Here is a 21,259-nt window from a genome sequence, read left to right on the forward strand (position 1 = left end):
AAAAACGCTCGACGTGTTCGATTTGGTTTTTATAGTTGCGCATTTTTTTTCATAAAAACTTTTTATACAGGGAGTATCAGATAACGGTGGGCAAGACCAACTTGCTTAGTTTAAACATAACACCCTGTATGTTAATTAATTTTTAATTAACATACACTAATTATTCCTTAGATCATTTTAGACATATTTTGTATACAATGTCCTATACCTATCTTTAACTGTTTCGGAAATATTAAGTAAAATTAAAAAATTAACATTTAGAAAAGAAAATGATTTATTTGCCGAAAATTGTTACAACATATTCAAAAACTGATACATAATACAAATCTAAACAATAATGTCAATGTAGGAGATGTTCAAAATGCTCGCCACGAACGTCTTGGCAACACCCTACCCGTAAATAGAAATTTCTTCTAACGTTATTCAACATCTCAGGTGTGATCGATCTAATTGGCAGGGTTATTCGTCGTCGTAAGTCAGCTAAGTCAGTGGGTTTAGTTTTGTATACAATAGTTTTCACATATTCGCATAAGAAAAAGTCTAATGGCGTCAGATCGGGAGACCGTGCTGGCCATTCCATCGATCCTCGCCTCCCTATCCACCGATCTGGAAATATTTGGTTGAGGTACTGCCGGACATTTGTTTGGTAGTGGGGTGGTGCTCCATCTTGTTGAACCCATATCATATTCGCTGGAACTTGTGGGTTTCCTGGATCAGGATACAAGTTGGACAACGTTGGCACTACATTATTTTGAAGCAATTCTAAATAATTATCGCCATTCAAATTGCCCTCAATAAAAAAGGGACCTATGATCTGATCTTCAATAATTCCTGCCTACACGTTAACTTGTCAGGGTATTGAGTATTGTCTTCTCTCGTCCAGCGAGGATTTTCCCTGGACCAATAGCGGCAATTTTGACGATTGGCATGACCGTGAAGAGTAAAGGTGCACTCATCTGAAAACATAGCATGTTCTAATTGGATCACATTGCTGTCTAACATTGCCATCATTTGTTCACAAAAATACATTGGTGGGTATAATTTTATAGGGATGCATTTTGTTTTCTTTTAATATTCTAATAACTGATGAATAGCTAATATCGAGTACAGGGGCTGCTTTCCGAGTAGATGTATGTGGGTGTTCCTCAAACTCAAGCATAACAGCCAATTTGGTATCCTCACTTATTGCATTGGCAGCTGCTTTTTTGACCTGTCTAACATGGCCCAGCTTGCGGAATTGCATTTCTATTTTACTAATTGTGCCTTGGTTTAAAGGCGGCAAATATGGAATTTTTTCGTGAAATAAGAGAGCTACTTCCATTTGCGTCCGTGTATTATCTCCATAGCCAATCAACTGTAGAATTGTTATTTTGTGCATTTCTGTCAAATGAACCATTTTTTTGGCTTGTAGTTAATGAAATTTTAACGACTATAGCACTGACGACTACTTCTGTCATGCAACATGAATCAACATTAAGTCTGGCATTTTAAACCAAAGTAAACAACAATTTTTAGTTTTTTTTATTCTCATATCAATAAAAAAGAATGCTGAAATAGTTTTTGCTTGCTTTATCATTACCAAGACCTAAATGGACAAGAAGTATTATATGTTATTTTTTGAATTTTACTTAATATTTCCGAAACAGTTAAAGATAGGTAGGTATAGGACACGGTCCCATCTATTTATTAGCTAATTTATTCCATTTGGCTGACACGCACTGTATATAGCATCACCGGTGCAGATCAGATCACTGAATCTTACTTTTTAAAATAAAACTCGTCGAGCTTATTTCTAGTTGAATAACATTAAAACCAAAACATATGTTTTTTAATCTTTCTTTAATAATTAGTATGTAACCTTTCAAAAATGTTTTTTTCAGTAACTTTTGCATGATTTTAACTTACTGCGAAAAGTTGTTTGTCTAATGAGGGGGTATATCTTATAATTATTAAAAATACAATTTATTTACACGCATTTGGCCCATTACATCCTTATACCTTATTTTAAAATCTTGAAAAACCTTTATAACCAATATGAAAATTCGAAAGTTACAAACAAATTAAACACTTACTAATAGATCTCGGTATCAACCTGGTAAAATAGAGCAATACCTCTATATCAAATCGCACTCGTAAAATATACAGGGTGCATCAAGAAGACTGCGCAGGTGTCAACTTTATCATTTATTAATGCATTTTTGGATTCTATGATAAATTCTAAACGCACATTTCATATATAACAATATCAATCTTAAACTGTTTTCGAAATAACAATTAAAAAAATTACAAATTTTTTAAAACTCTACCAGGCTTTAAAATCTAAATTATTCACCTTTTGGTACTTTTTTGTGTCACAGGTGGCATGTTTGACTTTGATTAATAGATTTGACATCTTCGCTAAGTTCAATATTGTCCAAAATGGCTCAATTAAATGAAAGAGAAAAAATTACATAATAAGGAGTTATGGAGATCGTATTAGACCATAAAAAGGTTCCTAATTTATTTAATGATTTATTTCCAAATCGAAATCCAATTCCTTTTTAACTACTCAGAAAATAGTAAAGAGGTTCGACGAAACTGGCATCATTAAAGAAAGAACTAGATCAGGTCGACAAAAATCCTCAACAAATGATAAAGGAAGTTTGGAAGTTTTACAATGTTTCGTTGAAAATTCCCACAGGGTTCTAGTCGACTTTAGGTGTCTGCAATTTTTAACATTTTTGAGTATGAAATAGTTAAGTTATTCTTCTTTGGACTATTTTAAGCAAAAAAAAATTGGAGGATGAATAACATTTTCTTTAATAAAATAATAAAAAATAGCACATGACAATGAGCACCTATGTACGATATGAACTCGTTTTCGAATATTCGCCGCAAGCGCTTCATGACTTTATGGTAATGAAAGTGAACTATGAGCCGGGCGGCCTGGGTTCAGATTTGAACTGTGCTAGTTTTACTTTTTTTATTATTTTGCAACTAAGAATTTTGTAATTTTGGAAAAATTATTTAATTTTAATGAAATTATGCATAAAAAATTATCAAAAAGAGGAAATTGTTTATATAAGATAAAAAAAAATTGTTTTTACCTTTTCTTGTAACTAAGTCCCTTTATTTTCGTGTAAAAAAACATACCGAAGACGCCTATAATGTATTATTTATTGTTTTGATTTTGGTCAGAATTAAAAATAATATTAAATATAGGCATATTTTATTTAAAACAAAATTAAGTCTAAAAAATTTATTTTTCATACAAAAACAAAATTCCCTTCCACCTTCCTTCAGTTCAGTTCAGTCTTGAGTTCTTGGCTTCTGTGTGGTGTCGCAATTAGCCAGCGCTATTTGATTAGTGTATAGGGTTTTGTCTGATTCTAGACAAATGAATAAGATTCTATCTGGCTGATAAAAATGTGAGAAAAGAAAAAAAACATCAATAAAAACAATTAAAAAAATCATCTCTGGTTTTCTATTTCTACCTATTAGCATGTTTTGGTTTGTTGGTTCTTTCATCCTCGGTTTAGTCTATATCAAGGTCAAATCAAGTGTATATTGGTTCTTACTTTCCTCTTTCGAGTCAATGAGCTCCTCAGTGTTCAGCCCCCCCCCCCCCCCCTATTGATTTATTGATTGTGAAATCTTTCGTCATGCGGACTGTGTAGTCCGTACTGTTGGTCGCGGTCTGTACACCGAGGCGCCCAATGAGCTCTCCTTTTCAATCTCTTACTACTTTCCATTTACATTTTGCAGAGTCAAAGTTTAATTTTGTTAATTATTTAGTTAGTTAGCTATTTGAATGTTTATACTGCCTAGAACTGTGTATATGCTTAGTGGCCGCGTTGGTTTTAGTTTTCTGAATTCCTCATACATGTCCATATTGTCTAATTTGTTTATAGGGCATTCCAAAAATAAGTGGTTTAAGTCTACGATTTGGCCACACTCGCAGAATGAGGAATCCCTTATTCCAATTCTGTGTAGGTGTTGGCCTCTAAGGCAGTGCAATGTCCTAATTCTTGTTATGGTAGTAATGTATTTACGATTTATGTAATTGACCTTCAAGTGCCATTTATTTTTTGGGAAACTTTCTTGTACTTTTTTATACCCCTTTCCAGTTTTTTTCATGTTCTAATTTTGTTCATGTCCTTGTGATATGTTGTGTTTTGTGTGTTGACTTTCTAGGGGGGTATTTTTCGGTCTATTGAGTATAGTTCCTATATTGGCTAGCTGATCCACTTTTTCGTTTCCCTTTATTTGAGAGTGACCTGGTACCCATGCTAGTTAATATTTCAGTCCCCTGTATTTTAGCTGCGTTAATATGTTTTTTTGTGTTTAAGGTTGTAATTTGTCTTGTGGGATCGATGTCGGTTTTGCTTATTCTCTGGATGGCGCTCTTTGAGTCTGTGCACATGATGACGTGAGTGAGTTTTTTTTAAATTCATAGTAGTACGTAGTAGTAGTAGTAGTAGTAGTAGTAGTAGTAGTAGTAGTAGTAAGAGTGGGGGAGCTAGAGCTCGGCAAGTAGGCCTGAGCAGTCCCTTTTCGCCAACCCCAGAATCACCCACCCCTACGCCTCCACTCCCAATGCGCGGTCTCCACTGAGTCGGCACTTTAATAAAGGCTTGCACGTTGTCCCAGTCCAGATCTTTAACTTTGTTGCTCCGAACATTTTCCCTCTCAGGCGACTTCACCTGGTAAGTTCATCTGATAGTCTAAATGAGAAGTTGTGGTTACATATCTCACAATGTATACCAAATACTGTTTTACCATTTTTTTTCGACCTATCCGTGTAAATATATGATTGTGTATTCTTTCTGCAATTCTTCTGTGATGTCATCAAACTTTTGCCTTGTATTGTTGTCTCCTTTTTGTAAGTTTAGCTGTACTATTGGTATAGGTTCAATTTGTGATTCCACGTCTATCGTAAAGCAGGATAATATGTCGTGTTTGTGATGTTTCCTTTGAACATGGTAGAAAATAGTTTAACGCTGTGACCAGATATGGGATGTTTTTTCTTCGCCAATAGTTTGCGTCTTGCATTTGTAGTATTTGTATGGATTTTAATATGGGGTTAACGAGTGGGTGGTTTTTCATACAGATGATTTTTGATAGAAGTTTTGTTCCCAGCCATCTTCTTCTGTATTCTAATGATTTTTCTCCTGCTTCCGCCAATAGTACGTTTTTGGCGGTTGATCTCATACACCCTAGTATGATCCTTAGACTTTGATATTGCACTTTTTGTAATTTTTCTTGGTTATTTTTGTTTATGGGGTTAAGAAGAAAAGCTCCGAAGTCTAGGTGTGATCTGACTAGTCCTAAGTTTTTTTATTTAGCAATTTGGAGAGTATGTGGGTCTCAGCCCCACCAGATTCTGCACAGTTTTTAGAATGTTTATTCCTTTTTCTGCTTTATTAGTGATATGTTCTATATGACTTGTCCATTTTAGGTTTAAGTCCATTATCATTCCCAGGTATCTAAATTTTATGAAATTATGTATTTTTTTGTCCAATTTTAATTTCATCCCTGATGTCTTCCCTTTTTCCCCTGCTAAACCTGACTAAATCACATTTTTCTGGAGCCAATATTAGGTTATTTTTTATTAACCAGTTGTCAATAGTTTTAAGAGCGTTATTGATTTTTTGGGTGTTTAGTGTTTAATTTTTTTTCTGCGATTTTCCTTTAACGGCAATTGCTAGGTCGCCTGCATATCCCATTAGTTTAATTTCACCTGGAAATATAGTGTAGAGTTCCGACAGGTAAATATTAAACAATATAGTGCTTAAGGGGGACCCTTGGGGGAGACCCCTTGTAGTTATGTGTTAAAGTTTGTGTATATCTATGAAGTCAAAAGCTGCTTTTATGCCCAGATACACAGCTGTGGCACCATATTCTGCGTAAATGCTAGGTTTATATATGATGTTATGAAAGCTATATTGTATTCCTATTTTTTTCTGAAGCCGGTTTGAAGATTATTTTTAATTTTCCATCTGCCATTCAATTCTTTGTTTAATCATGATTTCCATTATTTTTAATATACAGGATGAGAGGACTATTGGCCGGTAACTTCTGGCAATTTTTGGGTTTTGTCCAGGTTTGCATATAATTATTATGAGATATTTTTTTAGCTTTTCCGCTATTGGGGTTTTCTCGGTCAGGATATTGTTGTATAAGGTTAAAATTGCTGATGTGGTTCTTTGTGGTACATTTTTTATCATAGAATATGAAACTTCATCTAGGCCAACAGCTGAGTCTTTTTTGTTTCTTATGGCTATGTTCAGCTCATAAATGGTGAAAGGTTTAAATTTTGTGCATTTTTCCATTTGAAATGTTGGTTGTATATTTATGCTTGCCATTTTGTAGATTATTTCTTCCCTTATTTCATTTGTAGGATTCGCGGATCTTTCATTCTTATATTTTCGCGAGAATTTTTTAACCTTTTTCCAAACATCAATTATGCCTAGAGTTTCTGCTCAAGGATTCACAGAAGTCAATAGATTAATTTTTCTTAAGAATCTCGTGTTTTAGGAATTGTTTTTTTCAAGTTTAATAGATTTTCAGTGCTTATGTTATTTGGATATGTTTTTACAGCTTCTTTTCTTTTATTTATCCTCTCTGTGCATTCTGAGTCCCACCATGGGTTGCTTGTTTTGGGTTTATTGGTACTTTGTGTTTGTGGTATTGCTCTTTCTACAGCCTTGTGTAATGTTTGTTGTATCTATATATATAAAAGAGTTTGTCCTGACTGACTGACTCATCATCGCAGAGCCCAAACTACAATAGCTAGAAACGTGAAATTTTGCCAACGGGTTCCTTTTATAATGTAGTCACCGGATAAGAACGGATTTTTCGAAATTCCACCGATAACAGGTAAAAAATGGGAAAATTGTTACCCGTGACCTCGAGAACTAAGGGGGTGGCTTCGGAGTTTGAATGGAGACTGCCCGCACCAACGAGTCGCAGGCATCAACTTAAGGAAAAAAAAATGAACTGCAACAACGTTTTTTTATAATGTAGGCCCCGGATATGAACGAACTTTTTAAAATTCCACCGATAAGGGGTGTTATATCGTATAGCGGCATAAAACTGATTAATAAATACGATTAAAAAATTGCCTCTGTATTATTTATATCTTGGTAGACATAACAACAAGGCGGGTCCATGCGAGACTGATACCCGAGAGGTGACTCGACTCAGTCTTACCGCTCGCTCTGCATCTAACGAATCATTTTTTAAGATTATTTGTGTCTTGGTCTTTATTAATTATATTATTATTATTAATTATATTATATTAATCGCGCCCCTTGACCTCAAGAAAAACGGCGTGGCAATTGTGGGTTGCATGTACTATCAATGAGGCGAGGCTTCGGAGTTTATTTTTGTGCATTGTGGGTTGCATGTACAATCATTGAGCCGTGGCTTCCGATTTTATTTTTGTGTATTGTGGGTTTCATTTACTATTGGAGGCCTTCTCCGACTTTTCTTTTATTTTCACGCGAGCAACGCCGCGGGCATTCAGCTAGTTTCTTCATATGGGTTGTTCTTGTCTAAGATGTCATTTAAAATTGTATCATGGTATAGTTTCCAGCCTGGTTTATAAAAGACTCTTTTGGTTATTGTGTTAACCCTGTATTAATTTAAATTTATTCTATTGCTGTTTTTTTTATTTTGACTATTGTTGGGATGTGGTGGCTGAAGCCAGTTCAAGATTGTACTAGATCCCATTCCCATCTAAGGCTCGGATGTCATTGCTGGTAATGTCAAATCGCGAGGACTATATGGTGTGATTCTTGTGGATATGTTGGTGTTAAGTATACAATGTTGGTTTTTCAATAAAAAAGATTCTAATTGATTACCGTTACTTCTGTTAATTCTTTGGTTCATGCACCTTCCTTTATTATTCTTTTTTATTGACGTTTGACATAACGCCGCGAGGTGACAGCGTCGCCATACATGTTCTTTGATTAAAGAATTTTGTATTTCTTCTATATGAATTTTTTAGTGTTTTGGGATCGGTTGAATTGTACTGGGTTGATTCTAGGTTGCGTTAGCACACTGGTGGCGTAAGCCCCCCGTGTTCGTGTGTGTTGGGATGGGATAGGATGGGTTGGGATAAATTATTTTGCGTTAGGATGTTGAGGGAGGGATTGGGCTTAAGGCCCCCATGTGCTCGACATTTACGAGCCCTCTATATATTTTTATTTATATTAATAGAATCTTAAAATGTTAGAAAATATGGAGGCTACGAACCTCTGCGGGTATGAATTTTTTGCTTGTGTACCAATATGTTTACCAGCAGGATATGTTAAACCCATTCACTATTACAATGTAAAAACAATCTAAAATAATTTTGGCATATAGATTTAGATGTCTTTCGTGTTTTCTCTTCTTATATAGGATATGGTTTTTAGATATGCTTGTTTCTTATTACCTACATTGAGCTTTAGAAAAATAGTTATGTTTATTATAGAAAATATACACAATTTGGCAACTGCCAGAACATTTTGACTGCGTCAAAAGTTTGACAATGTAATTATCAATAGTAACGAGTTTCGATCATCAAATAGACTAGAGTAGACGTCTTTTTTGACATAATATAAAGAAATTAAATATTATTTTTTAGCGTCCTAAGGGCCAAATTATGGACCGGCTGGTAAAGTGTCTGGAAAAATTATCCTGCTGGTAACATTAAAAATTGAATTATGAACTTCTTGTTTGTCTTACCAGCAGAATAATTTTTTCTTACCAGTAGAATAAGTTAACAAGAGGAAAAAGCAGTGTATAAAAGGTCTACCAGGAAATTTATAACCTCAAATTTTTCAAAGAGTTGGAGCTTGCATAGTTTTGCAAGAAGTTTGTGTGTAATATTCTAAATTTTGCTCTTAATCCGTATGAGTATTTTGTTATTTTTTATCTGGTTATCTATTTCTCTCTATTTAATATGATAATGCCCAACTTAAGGTTACACCCTTCCCTCACTTGCCTCTCTTTGCTGACTATGCCACTGTTATGTGACTAAGAAATGAAAAGAAAACATACATCTAAGAAATCCCATATAAAAACGTCAAATTTGAGGTGGTACTTAAATACCAGCTACCAGTTTTAAATATTTCCTGTTCTTGGCTACTTTTTTTCTTAGATTTTTTTATACCCTCATACTTTATTCGAAGATTATTCAGGGTTCGAACCACCCCTAATACAGAGTTTTTTACATTAAGCTCTGCTGTCAATTTTTTCCCAGCCCTGATCTTTTCTTTCCAAGATGTTGCATCAGTCTTTTTTGATTCAATTGTAGCCCCATATTGACTTAGTAAATTACAGAGCAAAATAACTTCTTTTTCAGAAAAGTTACCGACCTCTTTCTTTATTAGGTTATTGAGACATCCTCTAAAAAAATAATGTAAAAAAAAATGATTAAAATTCTACCAAATTCACTGCACAGTATACAGTTTCTAAAATCCACTGGCAAATGTCTGGTGGGATGCTTACAAACAATTAGCAAAAATGCAAATGTTTAGCACAAAACAAGTATATGAGTACCTATAACTATTATCACAAATTAAAAACCAAACACTTCCATTATTTTTGTTTATTTTCTCAGGACCGGATATTCATAACCCTAATCTTTCTTTTTTTCTTAAGATTATTATACCGGCCACAACAATTATGTTGTTGCCAAACTGTAAACCTTCTGCTAGCTAACAACGGGTTAAAATTTGGTTCATAATTCCTCCTACAACTATTGATAGGTTTACCGAGAGGATAGAATTTATCTGTCTGATAACACACAAGAACTTTACCAGCTGGTCCGTAATTTGGCCCTAAGTGAATAATCCGCAAATTTTGTTCTCTTAATCTATTCGTTTCAAAGTACTCTTTATGCTCCAATTTTAAAATATTGCAAAATCGGAGATATTTAAGTCGACAAGACCCCCCCACAGTTTGCTGCGAAAAAACGCTCAAGAAATTGGCATGCCTAAATCATCAGTTGAACTGATTTTAAAACAAAATAAATTCGAACGTCGAATTTTTCGTGAAATAATCATGGCAAAAGCAAGATCAGACCTTATTAAGTTTTCGGATGAACATTGTGTTTTCGGATGAAGCTACGCTTATGCTTCATAGCATTTTAAACTACCAAAATTTCAGGTACTGGACCAATGAAAATCCACAATGGATGCGGGAAGTGCTTACTCAGTATCACCACAAAGTTAATGTATGGGCTGCGATATTTGCAATCCACATAAATGACCTGTACTTTATCGAGAGAAACCTGAATTTATTAAAGTATTTAAGTAAATGCTTCGCACTGTTCCTGAAATTAGACATTTGGCCGGTCCAAACTACAGACAAGTATGGTTTCAAGAACTCTATTCTTCCGCACTATAGTCGAGAGCTGCGTGATTATTTAAATATTACTTTTCCAAATAGATGGATAGGCAAGGGGGTTTTGTTTTTTCTTGTTGGCTTTGCCAACAAGAGTCGATGATTTATAGTGTCAAAGGGCTTGGAGTAATCGAATAGTATAAGAATCCTTTTAAGTCCATGATCCAATGCCTCAATTATATCATCAGTTACCACAGCCAAGGCGGAGCATGCGGAATGCCCCTTACGAAACTCGTTTTGCAATTCTGAGATCATACCATTATCATTTAAATATGAGTTCATCTGGCTGTATAATATTTTCTCTATTGTTTTCGAAATGGCATGTAAAATTGCAATAATGCGCAAGTCATTAAAGGTCTCTGTTTTTTTTTGGTAAAGGTATTCCTATTGCAGTTTTCCAAATTTGAGGAAAATAATTTTGTTCTATGCAACTGTTAATATTATTAGTTATGTAAGGATCAATAAATGGGCTGCAATTTTTTTATATAGATAACATGATTTTATCTGTGCCACAAGCATTCGTTTTTATGCTTTAAATAATTTTATGAATATCTTCTATAGAACACATGGAAAGTTTAATTTTTTCGATGCGCTGAATTTGTTGTTTTCGTAAAATTCTATAGTCTCGTCAATTCTATAGTCATTAGATCTGCTGTTAAAAGATTAAGAAAATGCTGGTTTATTAAAACCGAATAAGATGACCTAGTCCTCATTAAATCTTGGTGCTATTAAAATCTTTTGTACATTAACGTTTCTAAAACCAAAGTCTTAGGTTTGTCTAGTTTTATCGGGAATACTATTATTAAACCGTCATTAACTAAAGAAAATCTCATTAATTAGCTCTACCACAATTACTCTTCCAGTTAGAGAGTGACAAATTTCCTAATAGGTGGATTAGTCAAAGAGGAGCAATAGAATGGCACAAAACCACCCGACTTATCGCCTTTAGATTTATTTCTATATCCCCCTTAAAAATAAGTTTCACCTGTATTTGCATATTTTTAGTTTTTCTACAGATACCAAAACATTGAGGGTGGTACGTTTTCAAATTGAAACCCTGTATATCAGTGTGGCAAATAAATAATATTTTAAATATTATTCAAAAATTACGTAGTTTTCAAATTTATTAGTGAGACCCATAAAAAATTGAAATAAACTAGTATTATCACTACATACTACTGTAGTGTTTCAGAGAAGATTTTTGGTTATAGCTATATTGCTATTGTCCAATTAATATTTGATTTATTAAAAGAGCGTAGATATTTTCAAATCTTTGTTTTGATCTCAAATTTCAGAAAAAAAATTATTTTAATCATTGTTTTTTTTTTTATAACAAAATGATAATTAAATTTTTAATTGAACTATTTTTAATATCAAACATTTTAAAATAATTGATTATTTTCAGGACATTATATTCAAGGATATACAAGTGAAATTTTCGGTTTATGCACATTTAAATTTGTGTTTTTATTGAAGAGTTAATTTCAAGTAGCAGTTTAGTGAAATTAAATACCTTAACATATTAAACGATGAATTAAGCAATGCTTTTAAAAAATATTTTTCATAACAATAAGGACCCCAAACATAAATCCAAATTTGGCTTAGAAAAATAATATCAATGTTTTGCAGTGGCCTTCACAGTTATCAGATTTATATCCCATTAAGAACTGGGAATATACTAATGGTATTACAATGATCATAAAGTAAGACTTAAAACTTATTCCAATGTTAATGGACGCTTTCTAAAATTTTAAAATTAAATTTTCCTACCCATACCACAAACACAATAACTTTTTTGCTTTTTAAGCAATTAGGAGGATACCTAGCATATTATCACATATTTCTATAAAAAATGCTGATAAAACAACTGCAACTTGTAAGATTATAATTCAATAAATAAAGATTATATTCTGAAAAAAATATATGTCTAAAAAGTAATTGTTCCCATTACGATGCTGTTTGAAAAAAATATCGAGCGCTAAAAATAGATGTTTCTTATTTTTAATAGTAGGGCACAAAAAAAACATGAGTAAAATTATTTTCCCATTTTTAGTTGACTGAAATTTAATATTTTACTTTTATTATTCATAGCACTTTATAAAAAATATACAGGGTGGTCCAACAAAAGGTTGCACCCCTACTTGTGAGTTGCCTGGTATATTTTCGGAAAAACGCAGGGACACGACAATCTACAACCGTATAATGTAGAGTAATTCGAAAATAAGATATTGCGTTACACTTTGGATTTTCAATTCTCCATGAATTTTTAATAACTTTTATATAAAGTCAAAGTCAAAGTCAAAGTCAAAAATAGCTTTATTGTTACATAACATCATCTGTTGTTAACAAAGCATTATATAAAATCTTAAAGATAGTTGACAACATAATCTTTTACAAAAATATAAAAATTTTAACAATTCTTACATACATAGAATATAGAACACACCCAAAGAAAGGGTAGTAAGAATTCACATTACGCTGCGCAAAATTCTTCACTGTCAAAAGATTGTATTTAAAAACTCGTCTACAGAATAAAATGCTTTAGCAAGCAAGAGTTTCTTTATATTTTTCCTAAAACGTTTTTCACAATTTATTAGCCTTATATAAAGGGGTAGGTGGTTAAAAAGCCTTCTGCCCCCATATACAAAAGAGGACTTAATCTGCTCACTTTTTGGGATAGGTAGAGGTAAAGAGAAGGTTGTTCGGAGATTGTAACCCGAGGAGGGGGGGCCAAGTTGATGGCGATATTTTTTGTGGATAAGACAAACAGTCTCTAAAATAAAAAGGCATGGCAATGTCAGGACAGAGTGTTTTAAAAACAATGGCCTACAGGGGCTACGAAAGGGAGCTGCACACATATAGCGTATGGCTCTTTTTTGCAAAATAAATAGAGAACTGAACAAATACTGAGAGCACACACCCCAAAACACAATACCGTATCTCAGATAAGACTCTATAAGAGCATGGTAGGCAATTTTGGCCACATCACGTCCCAGAGAATGTGTTATTACTCTAATAGCATAACAGTTGGATGATAACTTCCCTAATAAAGAGGAGATATGATTTTCAAATTTTAATTGCTTATCAATCGTCAGGCCCAAAAATTTGCATGTTTCAGAAGGACTTATTGTTTCATTTTGCAAAGTGACAGTTCCAAGGTTACATTTAAAAGTTAAAATATTAGTTTTAGAAATATTAAAAGTTAATCTATTAGATTCACACCATGACTTTACAAGAATTAAATCTTCATCAACAATATTCCTTAATCTCTTGGTGTCAGTGTCATGCCAAAGTAATGTTTATACTATCTTCAATTATTGTGAATATATTTGGATTAATGAAATTCAACAAACTTAATACTACATAGACACCAGCAAGAACATTTAGCATCAGTCAGTGTCATTATATGTCATCGAAAAACTTTGTTTTGGATTTCAAATTGTTATGTTCCCTACCTAGTTATGACAATTATCGAAAAATGATTTTATTTTTTTTTAATTCAATTCAAGAAAGGGTAGAAATAACAAAACTGTATTTCCTAAATGGGAATATTCAAGAAATGTACATTTATAAAATAAAGCAATAGACTCAGAAAAAACAGAATATATAAAAAAGAAAAAAATACACAAATTAATAAATAAAAGAAAAATAAGGCAATAAAATACATAAAAAATAAAATTGATTTTCCGCAGTAAAAAAACAAAAGATAGGTTAAAATTAAAAAAAAATTGATGCTATTAAAAAAAAACTAAAAATAGTAAAATACTTATATCCAACTGTGACTTCTTGTTCAAACACAAAAACAATAAATTTTCCACAGGACATATACATGTTGAAATACACAAAATAACTGAAATGAAAAAGATAAACAGAACAGTATGGTGTGTGTCTTGCTGGTATAAGGAACTAAATGGTGATATTCGGATATATATGGCAATTGATTTTACTGTCTCAGGCCAACATGTCCATAATTTTCAGCTTAATAAAAACATATCTCATTCTTTTAACTTTAGAAAGGCCAACTTCCACCTCCTTTATGACTTGATCCTTGAAGCTGACTGGTCTACTGTGTATTTATCCTCTAACATTAATGATGCATGTGGAGCCCTATATGATATATTGAATGGCATATTTGCCGCACACATTCCTCTTAAGCAGCAATGTAAAAGAAGATTTCCAAAATATTATTCTCGAGAATTGATTAAGAACATTTATAGGAAAGAAAAGGCTTTCAAGGACTTTAAAATGTACAATTCTCCATTCTTTCAAAATAAATTCCATTCTCTTAAACGCCTTATCAAACTACAAATACGCAATGAATATAAGTTGTATATATCAAACACAGAAAGGAATATTTCTTTGGACCCATCTAGCTTTTGGAATTTTATTGGTTCTAAGAAGGCTGGCACCAGGATTCCTGGTATGATGAGGCTACCCGATGACGTGGTAATTAAAGATCCACAAGACATAGTTGATGCTTTTGCACTGTATGGTGAGGCATTTATACAATCAAATGTCATTAACCATTCGTCGACGTCTGATAATGTGCCTCACTTTGACATTTCCAACGTTGATGCTTCCCAGATTATTTTGGCTAGTAAAAAACTCAAAAATAAGTTAACATCTGGTGTAGACGGTGTACCTAGTTTCTTGGTTAAAGATTGCATTGGTGTCCTGACTGATCCACTGACCTACATTTTCAACTTAATACTGTCAACAGAACAAATTCCTGAAATTTGGAAGACTGCTAAAATAATACCTATTTTAAAAGCTGGAGACTCTGATCAAATCGTGAACTACAGGCCAATCTCATTACTCTGTAACTTCTCAAAAATTTTCGAAATTATCCTGAATTGGTCGCTATTTAGTCACGCAAAAGAACTCATCTCTGTAGACCAGCATGGATTTTTTAGCAGGCGATCTTGTGTTACTAACTTATCCTGTCTGTCCAGCCACATCTGTGAATCACTTGATGTTAATAATCAAGTCAATGTTATTTATACCGACTTCCAAAAAGCCTTTGATCGGATAGACCACTATATTTTGCTGCATAAATTAACTCAGTATGGTTTTTCAGGGAGATTATTTAATTTATTTTATTCCTACTTGATTGGTAGATCTCAATATGTTGAATATGAGGGCTTTAAATTTGAAACCTTTTAACGTAACGTCGGGTGTGCCACAGGGCTCGAACCTGGGTCCGCTCCTGTTTAGTTTTTTTATAAATGACTTGATTGAGTCATTCACTTGTCATAGGCTGGCTTTTGCCGATGATTTGAAGCTATATTTAAATGTATATGGTTTGGAGGATTGTGTTTTTCTTCAGAACTGTCTAAATACATTGGAGGTATGGTGCGCTGTTAACAGGTTAGGCTTGAATGCGGCTAAATGTAGTGTGGTCAGTTACTCTAGATCAAAAACACCCTTAAATTTTAATTACTTTATTAATGATACTATTTTGAGTAGATTAGAGCAAATTACTGATCTTGGTATCACCTTTGACTCTGAATTTACATTCGTTCCACACTTCAACAACATAGTCAAGTCAGCCCTGAGAAGGCTTGAATTCATAATTAGAAGTTGTCAGAGTTTTACTTTGGAATCTACATTAAGACTGCTGTTCTGTGGCTTTGTGAGATCAAAACTGGAGTTTGGCTGCATTATATGGAACCCACTCTATCAGAATCATGTTGGTCTCCTTGAATCTGTTCAGCTTAGATTTGCGAAGTTTTTGACCTTCAGGCAGGATGGCATATATCTGGTAAGAGGTTTGATCATCGGCAACTATTGGGATGCTTCAATCTACATCCATTACATCTCAGAAGAATGATCTTCTCTGTAAGATTCCTGCATGGGTTACTGAATGGATTCATTGATAGTCCTGTACTTCTTTCTGGTGTACGTTTCATGGTGCCTAGGCTTAATGCTAGACATCCCACATCCCCTAACATTCTTTCTGCCAAGGCCTCATACTAACATCCTGTTGAAATCGCCACTATATACAATACGCGCTATATTTAATCAGATCTGTCACATGTGCGATATAAATTTCTCTCCAGTTCATGTGATTGTCAATATCTTGGTGGATCGTTACTCTTGGGATTAAGACCCATGTGTTTATGTTATAGTTAGTAGGTATATTGCAGTTAATTTAATTTAATTTTGTTGAATATGTGATTATCTTGTTAAACTTTTATAATTGGGTTTTTATATCATATTAATAGTTATTTATTCTAATTTTTTGGATAACTTTTGAGATTGTGACTTTACTTTACTTTTGTTCTTTTCTTTTCATTCTTTTAGGTTTATTTTTGTGTGTTTTTTTAACTATATTTTTCATTATTTTGCAACTGTCTCCTGTTATTGGGCAAGTTGCCTGTTGGAAATAAAGGCTTATTATTATCATTATAAGTTTTACTGAATTAGATTTAATAAGGCTTTGTCAATAAGTACACAATAAAGCTACTTTTTTGAATTTGAATATACCCCAATAAATGTTCACTATACCCAAAAGTGACTGGAACTATGAAAAATTATTAATTATCTATTACATAACCCTTTCTTATCCCTTACAAGCATAAATTACTTATGCTTCTGGGTAACTTGCCTATTTGCAATTAATTAGGAAGTTTATATTATAAGAAATAATTTTGTAAATTGGCAAATAATTAACTAAAAAAAATTAACTTATTTTATTTTTATCCTACAAGTTATGAAAATACACATTTATCTAAATAGGTTCCAAACTAATAATTATTTATATATGTTGATTTGGTATTTTAAATTGCCAATAAAAATAGGAGTGTTACTGTTGCAATTTTGCTTTAATAAAAAAGTAAATAATGCAGGTGTGATAAGAATCAGCTGACACTGTAATAAGTCAATCATATTGGGGTATAAAATAAATGGCTTTTTTATTATAGCATTAAATATTTCCTATAGTAAATAAATACAAAAAACTTACCAATTTTATTAGTAGATAAATTTTTGGAAAAATGTCCTAGATCAAACTGCTTGTGTAATGAAAAATGTAACTTTTCATCCAAACAAAGAAAAATTACAATTATTGATTTTTCTCCATGACACAGTTCATGGAAACCTAAAAATACATAGACATGGTAAATTTACATTTCCCATTAACATAAGTACATGAATTATTTTAAAAAATGGGAATAAATGTTGTGAAAAATTGCCATATAAGGTGTTCGAAAAAAAGTGTAAATTATAGAAAATAATTGAGTGACAACTAGATTTATATAGTAAAGAGGTGCTTGTGATACCTAATAAACATTTTTTTGAGGTAATTAGCAATTTATTGCAATGAAAAATGCATAAAATGACCTAAATTTGAAAAGTGAAGCGCAATTTTCTAGTCAATAAAGGCAGACATGTTTAATATTAATATGGAGAATAACACTAGAACAAAGAGATTATATTTACCAAAAATTATAGCGTCACATGCTAATCCGCGTATCTAAAAACACAAAAAAACAGTCGCAACTCCAATTTTGCAATTCGACGCGATTAGAATTAAAAACAAACGACGTTATTTCGGAAACGGAATCAAAACAATCACAAATATATCAGAGGCTTTGGCCGAAATCAGCTGTTCGCTATCAAACAATGGCAAGCAGAAATGTCAAAACAAAGCAAGATTTTAAATGTAAACTTACAAAATTGCAGTGACAATCTAGGCTTAAGGCTTACCTGTTTCTATAAGTTTTCCGAAAATTTTCCAAGAAAACAGTCGAAATATTCAGCGATTTTCTTGCCCAAAACCGACTGCCACATGAACCACGGTTTTCGAACTGGTTGAATGTCCTTCAAAAATCAAAAAGGCGACACGCGATTGGCCAATAGCGTAAAAGATCTTTGTCAGTTCGATGCTGCTATTGGCCTGACTGTTTCCAAACAAAAACATCATGGAAAAGCCACGTTGCCGGATGATATGAATGTTCATTAAAAATCTGAAAATCTTATCTAAGTACCTGAAAAAAAGATTCAGGAACGGACTTTAAAAGTAAACAAAAAACTAAAATATACCTGTGTTCAAACTCAAAAATGCTTTATTCAAATTCAAAAAAGTTTATTTGCCAATATCAAAAATTACAAAACAGTTGTACTTATGATGTAAGTGAAGTTAGCAAATAGGAATGCATCTCGATTATAAAAACCGTTTCTCAAAAGTACCTCTCCAAGACGCATTTTTAAGTGATACATCCTCAAGAAAAAGCAACAAGAAAGGAAACAAAATAAAAAATAAATAAAAAAACCTTAGGTAAGAATATTTTTTCGATTCATTTTGATAGTGAGAGCTTAAAAAAAATTAAAGAAATACAATTTATTTATATTTATGTACACAGGGCAGGGGTAGGCAGCGACTGAATCAGGCCTGGATTACCCATGGGGCTAAAGGGGCTGGAGCCCCGGGCCCCGTCATTCAGAGGGGCCCCACTGAATACGTAACTTTCCAGCACTCTTAAAAAGACTATCTATCAAAATGCGTTTACAGACTGACTCTAACTTTATTAGATTTTGTGTTATTAAATTTTAAAAAACCGGCTAAAAACAATAATTTTTGACGCCTGCATTTCCCCTTAACAATTTGGTCAATAGGCAATAAACCCGGAGTTGAAAAGAATTTATATTTGCAGTTTTGCAGGTGTTTATTTATTTAGGTTTTCTGCTTATTTTAATTTACGATTTATATTATTATATACTTGGATCTGCTTTTTATTGGTATTGCTGGTTTTCTAGGCTTCGATGTTCTTTGTTTTTTTACAAAACCATTTATACTAAAATTATTCCTGCGGCGAGACGCTCGAGTTTTTTAAAGGCATCTTTGTTCTTTCTATATTATTCCTTTTCTATGGCTTGTTTTGATGTTGTTTTAGACAGTGCTTTTTATCCAGAGATCTGATTGATTTCAGATCTAGGGGAAATACCGCAGCCGCTGATGAAACATACATAGACGCTGCGTTATTGGTATCGGTTTATTCTGTATAGTTTCAGAGCTTCGCATCCGCTCTTGGGAGAGTTTTGAGTCTGTTGGAAGTTGGAAGCAGTGATTATACGTTATTAACTTTTTTACTTTTGACCTTATAAGCTATAGCCTAGCTATAAATAAATAGTCAGCGTTGCTGCGTTCTGAGTCGTGTGGTAAGTGGGGATCACAGATTTATAAAAGCTGCTTATCATTTTACACTAATCATTTTATTTTAAATTTGTTAAATGTGTTTTAAATATTATAGAGGAAGACAATAGAAAATACGTTTACGCACCCATTGAACTTGAACACTGATATATTTATTCTAATTCGGTGCCCGTGGCCCGTGCCAACATAATGGATAGTAACCAATCAAAATTGAGCCGACACAAAAGCGGCGCTCAAAAAAGAAAAGTAAGTACAGTTTGATTAGTTCTATATTGCTATAAAGAGCATGGCTTCAATTTATGAGAATAACTAAAAATAATTATTTAAGGCAGCCGAGGAAAAGTTAGAAAGAGTAAAGAAACTGCCCAAAATAACAAGTTTTTTAAGTAAACCTAAACCTCCAATTGAAAAGGATTCCACTGAAAATAGTTCTGACTTAGGAAACGCAAACATTAAGAGTAGTGATGGTACTATAATAAGCGGCACTAATGATGATAATTCGCAAGATGGAAATTTAAAAGAAAATTCAGCAGAATCAGGTATTACTTAATTTAATTTAAAGCAAAGTTTTTTAAAGAATTTTAATTTTTTTTTTATTTAAAAAAATGGGTTAAAATTTTCCAGAGTTTTAATGGTACCTAAAATTAATTTTACATTTTCAATTAATATTTTTATTTTAGGGCCTTCAACAGGTAAATCGGATTCAACCTTTTCCCTTGAACGTAGTTTATTGCCACCTAATAAGGATCCGGCGAAATGGCCAGAGATAATTAGCGATAATTTAATAGATTTTTATTTGGAAAAAGGAGTCGAATATTTTCAAAATTTTGACTCTAATAAAAGTTTTAAAGCTTCATTAAGATCGTACAAATCCCAAAATAGAAAATTTGGAATATCAATGGTATACAAAATTTTGGTAAACGGGGAAACGGTAAGGAGGCAGTGGATTTTATATTCTCCCAGCACCGGCAATATTTGCTGCTTTTCTTGCAAACTTTTTAATTTTAACAAAAGTGCTTCATTTTGTTGTGGGTTCTCAGATTGGAAAAAGGGTCCTGAAAAAATCGAACTACACGAAAACAGCAAAGAGCATAGGACTTGTATGAATAAACTTCTTTGAGAATTAATTTAAAAGAACGAGTAGACAAAACTATTGCAGAAGCCTTTCAGAAAGAAAATAATTATTGGATTGATGTTTTTAAAAGAATTATAGTTGTAATTAAATTTCTGGTAGAAAGAGGTCTGCCTTTTCGTGGTGATAATGAGTTTTTTGGGTCACCATCTAATGGTCTTTACATGGGAATGTTGGAACTAATTGCCAAATTTGATCCTTTTAATAAGATAATCATATTAAGAATTATGGGAATAAAGGTAAAGGCACTGTTTCTCATTTGTCTAAGACTATCTGCGAGGAGTTTTTCCAAATAATGTCCGATAAAGTACTAAAAAAGATTATAGAAGATATAATAGCATCAAAATATTTTTCAATAATAGTGGATTCGACTCCAGATTTATCGCACGTAGATCAGTTATCGATAATTATCCGCTTTTGCTCTAGTGAAAAGGGTGGGCAAGTATATGAGAGATTTTTAGGATTTGTAACTATTTTCATACTGGTCATACTGGTAAATCCCTGTCGGAGGTTGTTATAAAATTTTTGACAAAAAATACGCTGGATTTAAAATTTTGTCGTGGACAGTCATACGACAATGCTAGTAATATGTCGGGGCA

General features: G+C 32.8%; 1 protein-coding gene across 5 annotated transcripts in view; it reads right to left on the reverse strand.

The window, feature by feature from the left end:
- The window catches only part of LOC126736790 (F-box/LRR-repeat protein 20), an 87,129-nt gene extending 68,903 nt beyond the window's left edge, over positions 1 to 18,226 (reverse strand). For 2 of the 5 annotated variants that reach the window (XR_007660772.1, XM_050441328.1), the window contains exons 1-2: positions 18,082 to 18,226; positions 17,339 to 17,473 (exon numbers count right to left, since the gene is read on the reverse strand). The gene's annotated coding sequence lies outside the window, so the exon portion shown is untranslated. Of the gene's footprint in view, positions 1 to 17,338; positions 17,474 to 17,814; positions 17,995 to 18,081 lie in introns of those variants that run through there. The other 3 variants (XR_007660773.1, XM_050441331.1, XM_050441329.1) reach the window with 2 other exon arrangements.
- Between the last annotated feature and the right edge of the window lie 3,033 nt (positions 18,227 to 21,259).

The sequence above is a fragment of the Anthonomus grandis genome, chromosome 5 (genome assembly GCF_022605725.1).
Source record: "Anthonomus grandis grandis chromosome 5, icAntGran1.3, whole genome shotgun sequence".
Taxonomy (NCBI): Eukaryota; Metazoa; Arthropoda; class Insecta; order Coleoptera; family Curculionidae; genus Anthonomus; species Anthonomus grandis.